The following is a 14,632-nucleotide window of genomic DNA, read 5'->3' as shown; positions in this document are numbered from 1 at the left end:
CTTATCGACAGTCGCCATATAACCATCAGCACAATTCTAGTATTTCTAGAGGGCACCACAGCAATCAATGACACATTATTCAAAACTACACTACCTCTGTTATCACATAATACCCGTGAAAGACAGGAAGCTGTAATCGATTCATACTTAAGACCCCAATTATCGAAGACAATAAGTTTCTGCGATGTGTAGTGCTCCCTAATGAATACAAATGATTTAACCATCAAGCTGATAACAACACAACTGTCGGAATCGGATGAACTATTATTCAGAAAAGACTGTCGAAACTAAAGACATCAGAGTTTTTAACTCAATTCACAACTATACCGTATCCACAACTGTACCGCAGAACAGAGCTTTGGCAATATAACCTATTTTGATTATGGCATGTCTTCTCCAAAGGCATTCAACAAGTGGAAGCCAAGGAAACGTCTCCGTGGAACCCCGGAGCTGATTCATCACCGTTACCTACCCCACACAGTTTAGGTTTGCGTTCAGAATTACTAATATTTAACGGCCGAAAGAATGTTTAATCGCAGCTTATATGTATCTGAATTATCAAAAATTAGCGATGGTTAAACCTGTCCAACGGCCTGGAAAATGTTCAATCGCAGCAATATGTGTACCTCAGTTCAACGTAGTCTCAAATATCAGATCATGCAGTCAACGAACAATATCGTGAACAACTTACTGCCACAAGCATATTCTGATGAATAAACAAAGTCAGTTGTAGTGTGGTAAATCTATATTCCCTAATCTAAATCTATTGTGGTAATATTTATTGACATAAGCTTTTTTTTTTATACCTTGGTACCTATAAATACCGTTAGGTTTAGTCAATATAATTTGTTACAGTTTTGACAAGGAAGACATTGCAACTCATTCAACAGCAACAGCCAGCTAACACTTCAGATCCTCATAACTTAATCACTGAGTACAACTGGCTTATGTTTTACTTGCGACGACCTAAGGCAGACTGTTTATGTAATGTATGCCAGGCTTCTAAGCCGACAATTGAAGAGGTGTCAAGGCAGAATCACAATATATGCCTAATAATTGATTAAGAAAATGCAGCAATACTGACAAACATAAAAAAACAAGATAGAATGCTATAGTCCCCGACTATCAGATACCCGTTACTCAGTTAGTGAGTGCAAACGAGAAATTTCACCATTTCCTGGAATAGTGGCAGAAATTGGGAAAGAAATAATAATATTATAATAAAAGTAAACATTTTTTAAATGTGGGCGTGAGAGTTTTGTGAGCGTTGAAGTTGTGGTTGGAGTGGGCGTGGCAAAAAGGTTTTGGCAAATCTATAGAAAATTTCAAGATATATAAAAAAGGGAGAAAAATATCACACGTCTATGGAAGCTGATTAAGCCATCTCAACATTTTAACTTTTGTAGTGATGTAGTAATGACTGAGGTTCGGGTCCCCAAAAAAACAAAGGCAAATGAACGTCGCATTTGTTAACACCCGGAAGCGCACGTCTGTTAGGACCACTCCTGTCACAAGACACCAACCACTGACTCCACAATCCCTTCCGACGCCATGTCGTCTCCTTCTGCCATATCGTCACCGTGTGGATCTCCACATTGCACTGCTCCCTCACTCCCAGTGAATACCCTTGTACTTCTGCTCCTGGCACGATTTATCGTTCAGAGCGTTCTAACGGACTGATTCCTTACTGACGGGTGCGCTTTCACTGATTATTATCTTACTGATCGGTCCCCGTTCTCACTGACTGGTTTATTATTGACTGGACTCTTATTGACTGGTCCCGGAGCTGCGCTTCCGCCGTCCATTTATAGGCAGCGATCCCGTTATTTCCCTTTTTGATCGGGCTCAAGGTCTAACAGTGTTCCGTTAGTTTACGGTGCGTCCTCTTTGTGCTCACCTAAAGTCTGCACCGTGACCGTTCGTCCTCTGCGCCCTTCGCCGCCTGGACTCCAAGGTCCAGCGCCGTTTCCGTTTGTTACGGTCTTTCTGCTTTGCCGTTGTCCAAGGACTATTATTTCCCGTTTGACCTGGCTGCCCTTGACTCCTGCCGCATTCCAGCCTCCTCTGTTGCTACTTTGTTCTCTGTTGCTACGTCGCTCTCCTGCACCTTGACCTTGTTTTAAGACTCCTCACAATGCCGTTTAAAGTTTGCGGTCAAGAAAAAAATACTCGCTCGGCGAGTTAGCACCAGTCCATTTGGAATGCAATTTCTAAATTAGCTTTAACACGATATACCTATCGATTAAAAAATCAATTTTTTTAAGTGTCGGAAGGTAGTTTCCTACTTCACGACACTTCAGCTGTGCAATAATTTCATTCGTTATCTATGCAGAAAAGCTGCGGAAGCATCTAAGCTCGCCTTTCTCTATCTTGCTCTCTCTTGTACACACGCCTGCACCTTTGGTTCTGCAATAAAGTCTCTCATTATATTAATATATTAATTCGAAATCGATATGCTTGTATACTTATATCGTATATAAGTATAAGTACGATATAAATCGTCGCCTCATTTCTTAAAAATAGCTAATAAAAAAGCTTTTTAGCTCAACAAGTAATAAAATCCTGGTTACAAATACTAAACCGTGGCGTTACATTACAATTGCTTAAATATTGATCGTTACAATCCGATCCGCGACTTCCCCACCCCCGTGATGCAGCTGCATTCACCATGTCCAGAAGAACTAACTTGGACGTATGATTAATTTGGGTCGATCATTGCTGATCGCAGCTTCTCCTGGTACTCCTATGTACATTTCCTCCATAACGCCCTTCCTCCAATCTGTACAAGGAATGGCCGGATCACAGATGTACACCAGATTCCCGCGACGTATAGGCTCGCCGTACTCACACCACTTCTCATCGCGGTCCAGCATGTTTGCTCATTGCTTCCAGAATCGGTCTCTTAAAATACGATACGCCAGGCAGTTAAAGATAGCTCGTCCTGAATCCTCTCTGACTCGAAGATTTCATCGAACCTCTTAGCTTCACGTTTGGCTTCAATGAAATTCTTCCTGTTGACGCTCCTCAAGCTGGCCACTGCCGGTCACAATGTAGCAACTAAAGAATTCTAGCCGGTCAAATGTTGATATCACGAGGCTCAGGAATTCTCTCTTGGTGAGAACGAGATTTCTAGTCATCACGCGGCTGGGATCCCGGTGGTACTTTATACTGAATTTAAAGTCATCCGTCGCCGCCTGCCAGTATATGTAAAGTATTAGAATATGCCCTATCAGTCCAGTCAACATTCTTATTGTATGCTTGTGGTTCAAGGTGTTGACCATACGTTCCGAATTGGAAGAAAACTGGCAAAAATCTAAAGCAGCATTAGCATGAATGTCATTTACCCGTGTTGATAAAGCAATAGCTGCGCTCTCATCTGCGAAGCTATGTAATGGTACACAATGGTACTCCTTGATCGCCAGAACAGAACGCTAATCTGTATGGCATACCTTGTAGCGTTTACAGTCATTACGTGATGCGCGGAGCATAGCGTACAAACTGCTCCGAACGTCATTACCATATTTCATACATATTTGGGTCCCGCTGGCTGTATAGCTATCTGGCACTCTCATTTTCGCCATTCTTTAAAAGCAGGCCACTTTGATAGCGTTAGCCCACACGCCAGTCGTCTTGTATATAATTAATAAGCCACGTACATCTCCACTAGATGTGACTGGTCGCTAAAAATCTTGTCCAGAAGACGATCCTGTGGTACTGCAAGGAGATAAGTTTTCTGACTAGGTGAATTTACTTGCCCCTTAACTGGTCCATCTAACACCCATCCAAGCTTGGTGGTGGATGCATGTGTTCCTGGAGTTTCAATACTCCTATTTTGCTTAGGTATTCCCAAGTGTGGATGATCCAAGCCAATCAGAATCCTCGTTGCAACGTTATTCTACGGCTTCATCGGCAGCCGTGCACTAGTAGGGTTTTCATCGGCAGATTAAGATTCAAGATTTGCCACCAAACGGTGGCATCCGGATTCAGCTGCTTGCCTCCACCCGTATCAACGCTAATTAGATTCCGATATGATTTCTCTCTTTCATCATTGCGCTTCTGTATATCATCTTTCTCATGCCTTTCCCTTGCTTATTTGATCTCTCCGTGTGCTGGTGGCTGGGTGTCTTCATCGTGCAAAAGGTAGTGATCTCTTCTCTGACATCCATAGACATTGCAGCCAATAGAAAACAAATAGAAAATTTGTTTTGGCAGTTCGATAGAAATTTATATAAATATAATTTTTCAAAAGTGTGGGCTGACAGTTTTGTGATCGTTAGGGTGGCAACATCAGTTAATAAACTTCCGGTGCGTCTATGTCTCTGGAATCTGAATGTCTAAGAGTAACGTCTCCAGTAACGTTGAAAAGTATGTAACAGGTAGAAGGAAGCGTTATCAACCTTATATATAGATTATTGATCAATACTCTACGAGTAACGGTATAAAGTCTATGAAAACATTTCTTAAAAGAGCGGACGAGCTGCATCCGATTCACTAGATTGGAACAACTTAGCCCTTGTATTTAAATACACTAGGTTTTTGACAATATATAATTAAAAGTTCAAATCGGACGACTAGATCCGACATGGGGTAAAATAAATTTAAACGAGAGAGAACGCTTAAGTCGTGTTCGCCCGTTACTCAGCTAGCGTAAGTGCTAACGAAAAATTTCAACATTTTTTTGGCATGTCGATAAAAACGGGGAAAAAAAAAGAATTTCTCAAAAGTGTGGGTGTAACAGTTTAAGGCTTTAAAAGGGGCGTGACCAAAATATTTTCGGTTTACCGATAGAAATTGGCAAAAGAAAAACATTAAAAACCACCGCTGGTTTGAGCAAAAGCAAATATAAATTCAGAGCGCAGAAAAAAAATAAGTTCGCTTTGAAGACATGGAAGCTCTTTAATCTCAGCAACGACAATCGCAAGTTTTAGTATTAACAACACAGCAAGCATCAATGCGCGTTGTGGTGATAACGATTTCAATGCAATTCTTCCCAAATACATAATTATTCTGCCCCAAATGAAGACCCAAATGTGGAAAAACGTTTTTATTGAAAATGTTTAGTTTTAAAGGGTGGGCAACCGTTTTTTATTGAAAATAGTTAGTTCTTAGAGGTGGGCAACCGATAAAAACTATTTTAAAGGGTGGAAAAACGATTTTTATTGGAAATATTTAGTTTTAAAGGTGGACAAAGGAAAATATTTATTTTTAAGGGTAGGCAAACGACAAAACCAATTTTTAATGGGTGGGCTACGTTTCTTATTGAAAATATATAGTTTTAAGAGGTTGGCATCCGATAAAAACTATTTTTAAAGTGTGGGCAAACGGTTTTATTGAAAATGTTGTTTTAAAAAGTGGGCGGCAACCGATAAATCTATTATTATTTTTTTTTAAGGGTGGAACGTTTTTTATTGAAAATGTTTAGTTTTAGGTGGTGGGCAAAAGAAAATATATAATTTTTTGAAGGGTAGGCAACGACAAAAACTATTTTTAATGAGTGACCAAATATTTTTGATTGAAAATATTTAGTTTTAAGAGGTGAGCAACCGATAAAATCTATATTTAAAGGGTGAGCAAACGTTTTTTATTGAAAATATTTAGTTTTAATAGGTGGACAAGCAACAATATTTATTTGTAGGTAGGCAACAAAAAAACATATTTTTAATTGGTGGGAAAATGTTTAGTTTTAAAAGGTGGGCGGCAACCGATAAAACTATTTTTACAGGTTGGGCAAAAGCATTTTATTAAAAATATTTAGTTCTAAGAGGTGGTCAAGCGATACAAACTATATACAAACTATAAACAGTGGAAAGTGTTTCTGTACGGCTTCAATCGTGTCCAGATAACACACATATAGCGGAAACCAGAATATGGAATAATATTCTAGTCTGTGAAGTTCAAGCGAAACGTATAAGAGCTTAGTTATTTCTGGATGGTCAAATCACCCATGCGTTTGATAACCGTTTAGCTATATAAGATATGGCACAGACAACGATTGAAACATATATTTTGCTCCAACAGGGAATACATCGTTTGAACAGTATGTAGGCGATCGAGTGCTGTTTGCTCGACGAATATGTTTTATATGGTCTGGAACGATAAAAAACATAAGCATGTCGACTTGGCCCCAGGATTAAATTTTGCTTTAAAATTGATAAAACTTTTACCGAAACGTTTCAATTGATGAAACAAGTTCACAAGTGCACGGATGGTTACAACGTTTAGAAAGTGGTCGTGAAGACATAAATGATGATGAACATGTGGGCCTACAAAAATCCGTGATCACCGAAAATTCCATAGAAACTGTGAGTGAATTCATAAAAAAATCTGGCAAATTCATTAAAAAACAAAGAAATAGAATTGAACATCTCCAAAACATCAATTTATCGCATTTTGACCGAAAATTTGGGCTTACAAAAGGTGTGTGCATGGTTTGTTCCGCACAAATTGACTGACGACAAAAATTGCTCCGATTTTAAGATTCGTAGGAAAAAAAAGATCCGAACTTCCGTTACAAGATTGTGGCTGGTGACGAAATGTGGTGTTTTCAATATGATCCCGAAACGAAACGCCAGCGTGCTGAATGGAAACCCAAAAAATTGCGCCTGGAACTTCACTTCTTCACTTCAAAAGTGAAGACAATGCTGATTTGTTTTTATGATTCCAAGGGTATTGTCCACAAAGAATTTGTTGCAGCCGGCAAAAACGTTAATGCGGTATTCTACCTTCGAATTTTGAAGCGTTTGTTGCACGATAATGCGCCCTCTCATCGATCGACTCTTGTGGCCAACCACATTCAAACACTCCTCGTATTCACCTGATATGGCACTGTGCGACTTCTACCTTTACGGAAAAATGCATTTGCCGATAAAATGAAAGCGTTATGCAAACGTGGAGACCATTCAAAAGGCTATAACTGCACAGTGCCACGTTATTTTAAAAATTTGTGGGACGAGCCAGCCGCTGCAACACAAAGCGAGCAGAACGCAAGAATTCAGTTCGTTACAATATTATATAATTTATCATGTTCAGCACAAGAGACGCTTCAAGACTTAAAAATATTTTCAACAATACAGATTGTAACGTTTTTTAAACTGAAACCTGACAGACAGAGACAACAGACCTACCACTAGTGTACGAAAATTATATGGAATACGTGGTGGTAATATAAACCAAAATCGCTCCTGCATGTAAAACAAAATTACTAATTATGTACGAAGTGTGTGTGGATAAACCGTTAGCACATAAGCCACTCATAAGATTACATTATTGTGCTCTTCTTTTTGAGTTGATTTCGATCTTGTCATTTGCATAGCGATCTCGTACATAGCGATATTTGAAGTGGTCACGTGTTTGAGCTGGAAAAAATAATAGAAACAAGCTACGCTTCTGCGATTTGTTTGAGTTTTTCCCTGTTAATTTTGTAAGTAAATCAATATATTAAATACTTTCAGGTATGTTTAGCTCATAATAAGTGATTTTGTAAAAAAAAAAAAATGGTTAATTTCGGTTTTTATATTCAGAATGGGGCGCGGAGTGCACTGTGCGAGCCGCATCCCAAAAGTTCGACGACCCTTTGATTCGAACATCCAAAAAAAATCCTTTTATGTCGTCGACGGACCTGAAAAATACTTTCCAGACATCAGTGTCAAGTCGAACAATAAGAAATAGACTAATTGGAAAGAATTTGAAGGCACACTCGGCTAGGAAAGTTCTACTGCTTAGTAAAAAATATATCACTAAAAGACTGTCTTTTGCAAAGCGACACCTAGACCGTAAAAACTGGAATAATGTTCTATGGTCTGATGAAACTAAAATTAATTTGTTCGGATCTGATGGCAAAATGCGTCCAGACGTCCAAAATATACCGCATTTGATCCAAAGCACACAAAAAAAAAACAGTAAAACATGATGGAGGTAACATCATGATATGGGGATGCTATTCCACGTCTGGAGTTGGTCCGATATTCCAGATAAAAGATAGGATGTGTGCTCCCGACTACTTTAACATATTGGAGAATGTTATGAAACCATATGCTGAGGAGGAAATGCCCTTAATGGAACTCCCTTATGGGAGTTCATGCAGGATAATGATCCGAAATATTCATCAACCCTTGCTAAGAAATGGTTTCAGGACCAAAAAATTAATGTTATGGAGTGGCCTGCCCAATCCCCGGACTTAAACCCCATAGAACATTTATGGGGAATATTAAAAAGAGGACGTGGAGGTTTTAAATCAAAAAATAAGGAAGAGCTGTGGGAAAAAGTTAAGTCAGAGTGGTATGCCATTAACCCCGAAATTTGCGCCAATTTAGTGAATTCAATGCCCCGTCGATGCTCAGCAGTTATAAAATATAAAGGAAATACCACTAAATATTAATATTACAACTATTTTTATAAGATAATTCATAAAAATTACGTTTTTCTTAGTTTTAAGAGTTTTGTTTCTATTATTTTTTCCAAGCGCCAAAAATGAAGTTAATTATTTTTAGTTAATATAAAGATGAAAAAAATATTTTTGTTCCTTAATATGAAATATACTTATATATGAATTAAAAAAAATAAAGATTAAAAAATATTACTTTCGTTCTGGGCACAAAATTTAAAATCAATGATTCAACCAACGTGTTTCCATTATTTTTTCCACCACTGTATATCGACAGCAGGTATTGCGGGAACTCTGTCTGTTTATCCACTACTACCACTGATTTGTTTCGTCTGCTTGCTACGTAGTGCGTGTGATGCGATTGCTCTGTTTTCAATAACACTTTGCAGCTTATTCTTTTATAGGACAAACTGGAATATTTTGTTTAACAGACGGTGTTCTGGTTTGTATTGTGGTTGGGCTTTTACAAGTACTCATAGGTACTGGTGGCGAGAAAATGACGCTAAAGAAAGCGTCTCTGTTCCCAAACTAGATTTAAAAGCTGCTAAGCTCTCAGGGCGTACGCCCCGCGATGTCCCATCCAGTACCGTCAGACGCTATTTAAGTTCAAACGGACGCTACAGGCAGAATCAACAAAAGACGAGATTTCTTATGCGGACGTAACTGGCTCACGTTCATTGTATATAATGCCTTGCGTCACCGACTATCAGATATCGTTACTCAGCTAACGAGAAATTTTGACATTTTCTGGCATATCGATAGAAATTGGGAAAAAGAAAATTACAATTTATTAAATATACTAAAAAATGTTTTAAACCTGTTTTCAACGAATCTAGAACACCCTTTTACTCCACGAGTAACGGGTATATATTCGTAAAGCCTGCACTTTGCAAGCATAGCACAACGAAAGTGGGGCACGATTTGGTTTTAACGGCTTTAAAAAAAAAATATATATAAAAAATATGCTATAGACTTAAGCCAGTGGAATATCGGAGGTCTTTCATTTTAATAAGTATAAGCGTTTCCAAAAGAACAAGAAAGAGTTCCGCGCTCAACCGTATAGAGAACAAGATGAGTTAGAACAAAGCCCGATATACTCTCAAAATCCAAATTTAGTGCCATCTTTGCTGACCACGAAAATCAGAGAGCACGTTCTTGCTCCACATCTCGGCTCGCCAGCAGTAAAATTTTCAAATTGCCAGGAGTATGGATATCCTAGGCCAGTCTGTGTACGTTGTGAAGACTGCCACAAATCCGAACCGTACTCTACTAACAAAGAAGACCCAGTAATAAAAAAGTGTGAAGTGCTTAGGAAACCATTCAGCAAACTACAGAGGTTTGTTGCCTTTGTTGCCGATGTGATATCCTTTTCCAAAGCGTCGCTCAACTCCTTCGTGTAAGGAGCTGGAAAGTAGAATCCAACGTGGCATGTGCCTAATACCTACAGAATACTTATTTTAGTTTGCAACCGACACCGGGAATTTACTTCTCAGCCAGATCATCATTAGGATCTTTACTTGCCAACAACTGTGTTTCCTATGCCAACGCCCTAACCATGAACTACTTATGCAGAGTTAAAAATAGGAACATGCAGCAGTCAATAGGAGAGTCACATAGCAATATTGAAGTATGATAAACTTTATCATTTATAGAAACCAATATGCAAAACCTAATGCAAAAATAAAATTGATTAATTGATAGACGGCAACGATAAGCGAGAACGCGTTCTTGCTCACCGGGATTGGATCGCTACATCCAAATAAAAAGAAAACTATGCCTTCAAAATTCTGGGTCAGGAAACAAAAAAAAAGTCAGCGAACTGAGACGCAAGAGCACACGAACATATTTGGAATATTGGTAGATAGCGATAAGCATCTACCCCCCAGCACTGGTAAAGGGGACATAAAGATGCCAAAGCGCCCACCAATATACATTCGCAAGAAAAGCTCGAATACTCTTGTACCCCACCCCAAAAAATGGGCATCATCCACAAAACAAACGTCCGAGTAAACACCGAAGAGTGCTTTAAGACTCTTGGATAATATTTAAACGAAAGTAACAAAACTACACTTACCAACTAAAAAGTAACAACGGCCTTCAAGTCGAACTCATACACCATATGCTGCTCGTCTTAGAAACTTAACATCAGGAAAACTAAAAAAGCTTTTCAAATAAATTTTTTTTCCCTTAAAAGAATATATAATGGCACACGAAAATTAATAGAAGATAGGATACTAACTTTATTAATAACATTTTAAATTATTGTAAACATTCAAAATTCACTAAAAATTCACTATTAGTTTTGCGACAGCCGATTTGTATATGTATTTGAAAAGCTTTTTTAGTTTTCCTGATATTAAGATTCTAAGACGCCCAGCATAGGGTGTGCTAATCGGTTGTTGCGCAGTGTAAATCGTTTTCAGCAAACTGTCGTCTTTTTTTCTGCCCTTCGAATTAATTTTTGCTTTTGCCAAAAACACATTTAACTGCTTTCCGCGCTATATTCGCAGTATAATAGCCTTAAGCTATTAGAGGTATCTCCAAAGAGTACAAAAGCAGCTGATGGTAGGCTGCCTAGGGGAAACGCCAACAACAGGACTTTACAGCTGATCAGCTGTTGATCGCACTAAATCCCCAAATGTTGCAAAGATCGGTAGCTAAAGAGGTAACTTTTCTTACGCTAGATACCTTTCATCTTTCAAGATATCTGCTCCTAATGAGGTTTTCTAAAGCATATGTTCTGGTGATTTTTGACCGCGTAGGAGGTGGATCTAAGTCTTGTAACAAGTGCTGATAGTGTGATTCTGTCCAGAGTAGTACCTCTTACTCGACCTGAAGATCCATATCATCCAACTTTTGAGGTGACAATTGACACAGGTACCGCAATAAAAGAGAAATCAGAGAAGTCAACCAGATGAATTCATTGTTTTCGGAAGTTAATTTTTCTGAGGCTAAATACTTTTGGATTCTGGATAAATAATCTGGATTTAATTGGTCCGATATTTACTTCTGCAACATAATGGCGGATGCCATTTACCTAAGAATTGTAAAGTCCAGACTTTATGCAATATTTAAAGATACCTGTTCTCAGTATATCTTTTCTAAATATGTAAATGCTCGTTTAAATTTTACCATGCCTAATGGTCAGGGTTAGAACTATTTAAACCGCTGTAAGTTCTAGATTCAAGGTAAGCTCTCACATAGCCGGCAAAGCTCTGCACATTGGCAGGGGCCGCTATGAAGCGTTTTCTATGTAAGCTTTTAAGACAGTTTGATTTTTATTACAATAAAGAGCGGTCGCTCATAAATCCTACTCCAGCGAACGCTGCATTCATTGAATTGGTTGTCTAGCCTCAAGGGCGGATAATAACGGAGAAAGTTCTCCCACCGTAAACTGATCATACTAACGGTTCTAGCGTCCCAGAAGAAGATCTCCGACAAGCAGCCCTAGCAGAGCGGCCGACTGACGTCCTCACCCCCCTTCCTCAAGGGGCACGGCGCGGGACTTCACACACGGCTCTGCCTGAAGAACCCAACTAATGGAATCCACGACACCAAAATATGTAAGTGAGCTTCTATACCCAGATTTTTTTTTTAAATGCTGTTCTTTGAGACTCACCTTATAAACAAGTATAATTCCCAAGTACCAGGATATCAGTTCTACTTCACAAATCAAACGATAGCAAGGCCAATTTATGCACCGGTATATTACTTATATAACGCATTAAACACTTTTTGAACAATTCTGAAAAGTAATATTTTTATTCTCACTCTGACCAATCTCCCAATCTCTGAGAAGAAATTCTTGGAGGTCTTCAATTCACTAGGTGGGAGATTTGTGGCAGCCGGCGACTACAACGCCAAGCACACGCACTGGGGTTCTCGTCTTGTAACCACAAAGGGAAGGAAGCTATACAATGTGATCATCAAGCATCAAGCTGGACTACGTTTCTCCAAGGGCGTCATCATACTGGCCAGCACATTCTAAAAAGCTGCCAGACATAATTGATTTGGCTATCACTAAAAGGATTCCTCGAAGTCTAATACCTGAGTCACTTCCAGATTTCTCATATGATAACTATCCAGTCTTACTTAAGCTTATGCACCAGACACAGCAATTGAGCGGATGTATAAGCTTACAAGCTATAGAACAAGGTACAAAAAATTATTATCCCACATTGAACCATCTACAGGAATAGAAAATAAGGCGTATAATGATATACTTCGGTCAATACTTGTTGAAGCTGCAAAGGCCTCAGCTTCGCCAGAAACATCTAAGCACAACAGAACCAAATGGGAAATTTAACAGCTTGTCCAGGGAAAACTACAGCATCACAGTGGCAGCATCTTAGATCACCGCAACACGAGAAACAGCTTAAAGGTAGCCACACGCAGTCTTACCGAAGGCTTTAAACTAGAAAAATAAATTGCCCTGTTTCCGTACATTGAAAAACTGTCGAGCCAGTTTGTTTGCTAAATACCTAGAAAAATATTTCAGCCGAGGCCACCTCATTTATTTTTCCGTCGTCAACTGGCATTTATCCACCTTTGAATCTATCCACTTTCCAATTGAATTAAGCGATGTGCTCAAAGAAATAAAACCCGGAAAATCGACAGGACATGACAGATAACCCCTAAAATGATAATAGATCTTTCACTATGTGCCATACTAAAGTTGGATACTTTCCCCAAGGGTGGAAAAGGTCAATTATAATAATGATTCCCAAAACTCAGCTGCTCCAGATATCCAAAAAGGGCATCTGCGCAACTAGCACGACGTTTGGTGGCTGCAGAAAGATGGTTTGCAGATTGGCGCATTAAAATAAATAAATAAATTAAAATAAATAAAACAAACCTTACCGCCCATAGCATTGAGGAAACCTATCTGAAAACCCACTTAGATAGGTGGCTCACCTGGCGCAGCACATAGAATCCAAGAAGGCACATTAAAAACTAAAAGCAGTTGGCCTCCATTGGCTTATCAAAGTCTAAAAGCTTCTCAAAGTAATGTAGAAAATATCCAAAGAGCACAGTCGAAGATCCGCGAACTATTACTGGGGCTCCGTGGTATCGAAAAAGTTCACAGCGACAACGGAGTGAAACTGATAAATACAACTTCCAAATAAGTGTTTTTTGTTTTACGGAACAAATCGTCTAGTTTGCAAACAACTACTTGCAGGCCACATATATAAACGTACAACTAGGAAATGACAATCCCTCTCGGTTTAAAATATCCGAACACCAATTTCTGGACATCTTTAACAACTTAGGTGACTACTTCATTGTTGCAGGTGACTATAACGCCAAACACTCACTGAGGATCACCCCCAGGAAAAAACAGTTGTATAACGCCATCATAAACGCAAAAAGAAAGCTTGACTACGTTTCTTTATGCAGACCATCATACTGGCCGACCGACCCGTAAAAAATCTATACCGGATCTATCAGCTGACCACTCGTGAGTCCTGCTAAATCTGAATGTCTTCCAACGCCTTGAAATCCAACGCCCTGGATCAAAAACAGAAAGTATATAAGTTCACACATTGAACTGAATCCAGGCTAAACTCAGATGCCGACATAGAATCCTCAGCATACACCCTGGAGAGCGTCTTAGGTGCAGCTGAGCTCCAATGGGAACTGCACCTCGTAGCGCTAGAATGACAAACCTAGACACCGAGCGGCTTGTCCTCAAAAAAACGACGTATGCGATGGGAGTGGCTGGATCTCATATCGCAAAGCAAAGATTTAAAAGTGCTTCACTCCAATACTCCAATCCGCTGAAGCAGAAAATAAGAACTCCCAACGTCGCTATATAGAGCAACTATCAACATCAAGCAGTAAAAACTCACTATGGAAAGCTCGCATCGCAGTTTAACGCCACCAGCATACATTATGTCACCTTTAAGAAATATCGCATGTGGATGGGCCTGAAGCGACAAAAACAGAGCTACATATGTCATATATGTTCAACATGTGTTCCAGACAAACCCTGCTACAAATTTGTTTTTATTAACAACGACGTAACAAACGACGACCGTGCACCACATGAGCCAATCAAATTTCGTGCGAATGAAGAAAACTATAAAGAATCAACTTAATTTAAAAAAAATCCCAAGAATGTATCTAATAACTGCTAAGATGATTATTGAGCTTCCATACTGTGCTGAATGCACTTTTTTTTCCTACTATTACAAAAGAAGGATACTTTCCAGAGAGATGGAATCATAGTAATGATACCAAAGACAGGAA

The 14,632-nt window shown here is 39.1% G+C and overlaps 1 protein-coding gene across 5 annotated transcripts in view; it reads right to left on the bottom strand.

Annotated features, from left to right (window-relative positions):
- The window catches only part of LOC26526581 (metal transporter CNNM2), a 60,216-nt gene that overhangs the window by 2,979 nt on the left and 42,605 nt on the right, over positions 1–14,632 (bottom strand). The gene's annotated exons all lie outside the window — the stretch shown is intronic.

Source organism: Drosophila erecta, unplaced genomic scaffold, assembly GCF_003286155.1.
Source record: "Drosophila erecta strain 14021-0224.00,06,07 unplaced genomic scaffold, DereRS2 tig00000219-arrow-pilon, whole genome shotgun sequence".
Lineage (NCBI taxonomy): Eukaryota > Metazoa > Arthropoda > Insecta > Diptera > Drosophilidae > Drosophila > Drosophila erecta.
This window is presented reverse-complemented; position numbering and strand designations above follow the sequence as displayed.